The sequence below is a fragment of the Natator depressus genome, chromosome 2, assembly GCF_965152275.1.
Source record: "Natator depressus isolate rNatDep1 chromosome 2, rNatDep2.hap1, whole genome shotgun sequence".
NCBI lineage: Eukaryota > Metazoa > Chordata > Testudines > Cheloniidae > Natator > Natator depressus.
In genome coordinates, this window is record NC_134235.1 from 120,852,973 (window position 1) to 120,860,981 (window position 8,009).

Sequence of the window (8,009 nt, forward strand, 5' to 3'; positions counted from 1 at the left end):
CCAATGTCAGTGTGTTGCGGCCAGGATCCCCACAGAGAGCAGCAGGTCTTCAGCCGCTGCTAGGGCCCCGGGCTGGGATGCAGTGGAGGGGGTGGGCCTGCGTCCCCCTGCCACCCACCTCGCAGGTGGCAGTCTCCCCCTCCCGCTGGTTGCTAAAGCTAAGAGCCTGGGGTTTGCTGTGGAACTATTTTGCTCAGCCCCTGCCCGAGGGCCTGAGCCCCTGACTGTTTGTTTGCTGCCTGCCCTGACCCAGGGCCTGGGCTTCTATTGAACTGCTTGCAGGGCCCAGCCTGAAGCTCTGGGCCATAGACTGGGTATTCCCCAACCCAGCAGAGAGTGTAGTGAGGCAGTGTGGTACCCCACCACCCCGCCGAGGGATGAGTCCCAGCTGAGTTCCCTTACAGTACCCTTTAAAGCATGGCCAATAAGACAACTAGCTCTGAAGCATATTAATATAACTGCTAAGCCTCAATTACAGAACAAAAAAAAGTCTTCCATATGGAACAAATAAGTACTGGATTGATTCAGAAACCACTGGAACAACCAGAAAAGGCAGAAGAAAGCTAATATATGACAAATATTTGCATGATAAATATTTGCAAGGTTACACAAAACAATTGTTTTGAAAAAGGTATCTTAATTCACAGAAAGATGCAAACAATTATGTACAGTAAGCAAATTAGTAAAAGATCATGATTTGTTCATGGATAATATGAACAGAGGCTAAATTAATGAATAAGTTACTCACAAAAAAATAATTTCCCCTGCTGTGGTCTTTTCATCAGTCTCGTTGGCTATTTCTATAGGACTACTTGGGTCATTAAGGGCTACTTGTATGAATGAGAGTTTGCAGGAGGATGACCTAGGAAATGTAAAAAAAAAAAAAAAAAGCACTTGTGGCACCTTAGAGACTAACAAATTTATTTGAGCATAAGCTTTCATGAGCTACAGCTCACTTTATCGGATGCATGCAGTGGAAAATACAGTGGGGAGATTTTATATACACAGAACATGAAACAATGGGTGTTATCAGATGACTTCATCATCATCTGGACCCATGGAAAGAAGCCCTTGAGGAATTCCACCATGATTTCAACAATTTCCATCCCACCATCAACCTCAGCCTGGACCAGTCCACACAAGAGATCCACTTCCTGGACACTATGGTGCTAATAAGCGATGGTCACATAAACACCACCCTATACCGGAAACCTACTGACTGCTATTCCTACCTACATGCCTCCAGCTTTCATCCAGACCACACCACACGATCCATTGTCTATAGCCAAGCTCTATGATACAACCGCATTTGCTCCAACCCCTCAGACAGAGACAAACACCTACAAGATCTCTAACAAGCATTCTTACAACTACAATACCCACCTCCTGAAGTGAAGAAACAAATTGACAGAGCCAGAAGAGTACCCAGAAGTCACCTACTACAGGACAGGCCCAACAAAGAAAATAACAGAACACCACTAGCCATCACCTTCAGCCCCCAACTAAAATCTCTCCAGTGCATCATCAAGGATCTACAACCTATCCTGAAGGGCGACTCATCACTCTCACAGATCTTGGGAGATAGGCCAGTCCTTGCTTACAGACAGCCCCCCAACCTGAAGCAAATACTCACCAGCAACCACACAACAAAAACACTAACCCAGGAACCTACCCTTGCAACAAAGCCCGTTGCCAACTGTGGCCACATATCTATTCAGGGGACACCATCATAGGGCCTAATCACATCAGCCACACTATCAGAGGCTCGTTCACCTGCATATCTACCAATGTGATATATGCCATCATGTGCCAGCAATGCCCCTCTGCCATGTACCTTGGTCAAACTGGACAGTCTCTACGTAAAACAATAAATGGACACAAATCAGATGTCAACAAGTATAACATTCAAAAACCAGTCGGAGAACACTTCAATCTCTCTGGTCACTCGATTACAGACCTAAAAGTGGGAATTCAACAAAAAAAACTTCAAAAAAAGACTGACTGCTGAATTGGAATTAATTTGCAAACTGGACACCATTAAACTAGGCTTGAATAAAGACTGGGAGTGGATGTGTCATTACACAAACTAAAACTATTTCCCCATGTTTATTTCCCCTCCCCCCATTCCTCAGACGTTCTTGTCAACTGCTGGAAATGGCCCACTTTGATTATCACTACAAAAGGTTTTTTCCCCCTCTCCTGCTGGTAGTAGCTCACCTTACCATACACACTATAACGAGAGTGATCAGGTAACACCCATTGTTTCATGTTCTGTGTATATAATATCTCCCCACTATATTTTCTACTGCATGCATCCGATGAAGTGATGTAGCTCATGAAAGCTTATGCTCAAATAAATTTTTTGTTTATTCTTTTTTGTAGATACAGACTAACACGGCTGCTACTCTGAAACCTAGGAAATGTAAAACACTGTAGCTCAAGCATACTGTTGTGATTTGTCTGAAGTCTGTTAAGTGTCATTTTTGTTTCACATTTAGATTGTGACATGAAGGGTATTGCGATCAATACTTTTTTTGAAAAGTGGAAAAGTCATGTACCTATTTCCAAATGCGTTTTGATCATTCCCATTAATTTGCCTTAAAAATAAAGGCAATTGTTATATTCCTGAAAACGGTTTAACATTGATTTGACAAATCATTTTGTCCAACTTTTATCCACTTTTAAAATACTGTAACAAATATCTGTATCTGAATATTTAAGGAGAAGTTTACAAACAAACTATCTTACAATAATCCAGATCTGATAATCTTACCACTGCTGGAAAAATCTCTGTCCAGAAAGACTATGCCTCAGATATAAAGATTTAACCCTCATATTGGACCCCAAACACCCAACTATTTCCGTATTGGTGTCTTGGAAACCCCTATTATGTCAAAATTGTGGGGGGAAATACATGGGATGCATTTAAAACTGACTTCATTGTTACCAGTGAACTATAAAACTATGAACAAGTGAAAACTTTTCTAGATTCAGAAGCACACTTCTTAGTACTTGTGTTGGCATACAACTGACCACGGGGTCCCACAAACATATTATACAGGTGTTGAAATCTAACTGATGCTTAGGCAATGAAAATAGATAACACCAACAATATTAAAGGCACAAATCACAGCAAAGTGGCAATCAATGGCCTACTCCTTTGAACAAATGGAGAAAATAGGTGACATATATTCTACACATACAAAGTTATTACACTTCACACATTTTTCATGTGCTTTTCTCTGGAACAGATGTAACATCTTCCCCCAGTTCATAGGCTCTGGCTCAGTCCCCAGCACACAAGATACTGCTTCCCTAGAAGCCTTAGGCAAGGCTCTAATGTTTCTTTCCTGCACCAGTGGCTTCACCATTTCTGTACCCAGGTCCCTGAGAAACATCTCTCTCTTACTGTAAGATTTATTATGCCATAAAATCCAAACAATATGTGCACTCAGACACACAATGTGCACGTGCAGAGGAACAATGAGTTTGCCTCAGCGAGTCTTGGCCCCAGCAACACCATCTGTCAAGTGTCGGCTTTCCAGAAGATGTATCGGATGATTGTGGCTGCCCCAGAAACTCTTCCTAGCAAGTGTAGGCTTCCTAGAAAACTAATTTGACAGTGTTATCTTCCAAAAAATTAAATTTTCTAGATAATTGTGATGATACCTGAGGAAAAACGTTATCTGAGGTCTCACAAATCCCCTTCCTCCTGACCATTTTTGTGCATTTCTTTGGACAAACAAAAAAAACCACTCAAACTATGATGGTAAAAACAATGCTGAAAATTTCACATAACTGCTGCCTCAAAATAAAGACAATCTGGTGCTGGAATACCTGCATAATTAATTTGGGGTCTAACTGACCCCAACACCTTTTTGAGTGACTTTTTTTACTACACTAAAACCACAATAAACAGGCATATAAAACCAATGCTAACAGGCTGGCCTCCTCAGAGTTTGAGAATACTTAAAGAAAGAAGAGGCAGTGATTTGCCCATCACATTTTATTTAAATTTTTGTACATGTTTTTGGATCCAAGAGACACCACCCGCTCCACCACCTCCCCCCTCCCCCTCGCCCCCCACAAATAACTTGGAAGTGTAGTACTTTCATTTTCCCCATTGACTAACATCGAAAGGTCTAACTGATCCCATTACCGTTTTAGTAACTCTTTTTGCTACACAAAAACCACAACAGTAGACTGATCAAACCAATGTCGGAAAATTGACCTAATCCTAGTCTGAGAATACTTAATGTATGAAGAGGTATAGGTTTGGTGTGAAAAATTTTGATAGACCCCAAAACATTAAGTGGGTTGTTGAACATGCAAATGATTACAAGTAGGGACAAACTTTTTTTTTTTTTTTTGCATAAGCTGGAATCCAAAGCTGTTGGCATTTCACCTTATCATTCAGTGGACATAACTCTTCAAGAAAGTTACCATAAGCAGGCAGGAAAGAAAAAAAAAAGTCAAATGAATTGGATTCAGTTTTACCCATTCTGGTCTGGTTTTAAAAAGCTACAAAAGGGATGGGCTCTGCAGAGCCCAGGTAGGTAAGGAGAAGTAAACCTGTCTTATTGGGTGATGTCTCTGTCTAAGAATCACCAATAAAAACAACCTTTATTGAAGACAACCTGTCAAGGTTCCTTTCCCACTCTGAACTCTAAGGTACAGATGTGGGAACCTGCAAGAAAGACCCCCTAAGCTTATTCTTACCAGCTTAGGTTAAAAACTTCCCCAAGGTACAAGCTTTACCTTGTCCTCGAACAGTATGCTGCCACCACCAAGCATTTTAAACAAAGAACAGGGAAAGAGACCACTTGGAGACGTCTTCCCCCAAAATATCCCCCCAAACCCTACACCCCCTTTCCTGGGGAAGGCTTGATAATAATATCCTCAATTTGTACAGGTGAGCACAGACCCAAACTCTTGGATCTTAAGAACAATGACAAATCAATCAGATGCTTAAAAGAAGAATTTTAATTAAAGAAAAGGTAAAAGAATCACCTCTGTAAAATCAGGATGGTAAATACCTTACAGGCTAATCAGATTCAAAACAGAGGATCCCTCTAGGCAAAATCTTAAGTTACAAAAAGACACAAAACCAGGAATATACATTCCCTCCAGCACAGCTTATTTTACAAACCATTAAACAAAAGAAAATCTAACACTTGTTCTAGCTAGATTACTTACTAACTTTACAGGAGTTGTAAGGCTGCATTCCTGATCTGTTCCTGGCAAAAGCATCACACAGACAGAGCAAACCCTTTGTTCCCCCCCACCTCCAGATTTGAGTATCTTGTTCCTTCATTGGTCATTTTGTGTCAGGTGCCAGCGAGGTTACCTTAGCTTCTTAACCCTTTACAGGTGAAAGGGTTTTGCCTCTGGCCAGGAGGGATTTTATAGCACTGTATGCAGAAAGGTGGTTACCCTTCCCTTTATATTTATGGCCCAACCTGAGGAGGGTCTTAGGTTAGTAGGACTCAGTGCTATGCAAGCATCTCGGGGGAAAAACTAAACTAGGATCAATAGTAGTTAGTAGCTCAAATGCAAGGTCAAGGGGGAAGGGGATTATGATCCTCTTCTTTATGGTGGTATAATAAGGGTGACTGGAACAGGGAATGCTAAACAACCTGAAAGAAACCAGACACAGTACATAAAGTTTTTTTTAATTTTTCTGCTACATATTTTTAAAGTTTGTGGACTGGCAAGAAAATGCTTATTTCTTGTGAACCTATGATATACTATAGGCAGCCAGCTCAAGTATCAAAAAAGGCGTTTGATTACAATTTGCTTTTAATCAATCCAATTTCTAAGTGCCTACAGATTAGGTTTCCGTGTGTGATCCGTTTACCCCTCTTGTCAAGGTCAATTTGTTAAAGAAATATGAACCCCCATCTCTTTGGCAGAAAGTGCAATACCATATTTTATTATGTAACCCTTCCGCCAGATGGAGTCAGCAGCAACAAGAGCTAGGTTCAATATCTAGAGGTTCCTATTAACACTACAACACACAACTGGCTCGAGCTCCCACCCAGTGATCTGGGAAAAGTTAACACTATCCATGGGCTCCTCTGAGAGGCCATACTGTCTCACTCACAAGCACTGAGTCTGTGTATAACAAAAGAGAATGTTTAATACTGGGGTCCCTTTCCCTTCTAATAATCTGGGAGAATACCACAACCACATTCAGAAGCATGTGACCATAAGCAAACCCAACCATGCATAATGACAGGTTTCAGAGTAGCAGCCATGTTAGTCTGTATCTGCAAAAAGAAAAGGAGTACTTGTGGCTTTGCCTCAGTTCCCCACCTTGCTGGGGGGAAAGTTGGACAAATGAATGCCCCTTTACCACCCCACTCACAATTGGCTGTTCTTGATTAGCAAAGACTCAGTGTATTCATAGGGTTCACCTCCCACCCTTGGAGGGGGTGGTGGTTGAGCAGTGACTCTACTGCTGCCTCTGCAAATGGCTCACAGCAGCCACTGTCTCTCTGCAGCTGTGTCTCTGCCATCAGCCACAGCTGCTTCCTGCTTCCATAACATCATGTTCCGAGGTTAAGCCAGCTCTTTGTGATTTCAGCAAGTAGTGAGGAAGGCAGTGCAATCTCTGTATTCACTCACCCTCTCAAGTCTGAGGTTGAGTCCCTAGACCTGATCAGCAGTGATGTCAATTTTAGGAATCGCCAACGAGGAACAAGGATGCTCAAGAATCTAAATCAGCTCTGTCAAGTCTGTGGGTTTCTAGATATCTAACAAAAGCTTTTATTTGTTATTGGCTGTATGGATATGGACCAATATAAATATTAAAAAAATTTCAATAAATAGATTGGTCTACCTTTGGCTAGTTTTTAAGTGACTTTGAGCTGTTAATGCAGTAGAAATCTGGCAATCCTGTCTGTCATTAAACACTGGTAAGAAACAGGTCAAATGGGGTCTTCTGCCTAAGAGTCCTATCCATACAAACACACAGAAACACCTGTCCCCATCCATTGTCATCTTTGCTACAATTTGGCATCCCTTCCTCCTGCTTAGTGAGGGCCAGTTTAGGGTGACCCTCTGAATCAGGTCATACTAAGAACAGTTCTGCTGCCCTTTTCTTTTTATCCTTTATTGTACATTTCATTACCCCTGCATGCGGATAGTAGAGTGATTTGTAACCCAAAACTGATCAGTTTGGCACAGCAGCTCTGTCATATTGCACCCACAGGTAGAATTGGTGTGTCTATGCAAACATGGTCTGTTCCTGTCTTCCCCTCCGCAGGACATCACTAGATGTCAGCAGAGAGCTCATTCAGACCCTGGTTAAATTATAAAGACATGCACACGTGACAAAATATCCAATGTGATTTCAGTCAATCGTTTTATTAACTAAACACAATAACTTTATATCTTTCTACTGTTGAATTCTTATACCTCATTTAACCATCTTTTTATTAAAATGAAATAGATCTCAGAAAAAGAACTCGCTTTAAGTACTTTAAGTTTCACTTGAGTAGACTGGCTTTGGTGGTGTGTTATAAGCACAAGTGTCACCATGACCCTTTTGTCCTCCAGCTCCCTTGCTTTCTCCTCCACTTGAAGCAAATCTGTCCCTTTGCTCTCTTTCAATTTCAGAGACTTAGTCTTACCTTTCTCCAACTCCATAGCCTCTCTCACACTCACTCACACACACACACACACAGACACAGGTTTTCACAACCCTTTTCTGATATGTCCTGCCCTCTGGTCTCATATTAGGAGATGTACATTTTGGTGTGGTCAGCCCTTTTGAAAAAATGTTTCATGGGGAATGTTAAGAGTGATTGTGTGTTTTTTACATGCAAAGGTTAGAAGAAAAATGGGGTTTTTAGATAAAAATCATTGTCTAGGTATTTTTAGATAATTTAGAAAATAAGGTAGATTATGGGAAAGAGTTTTAGAAGTGCTTTAGAAAGAAATTTTAGAAAAAAGGGTTCTACATTTTTGAAATAAAGGTGTTTGATTTTATTAAATAAAGTGGGTTA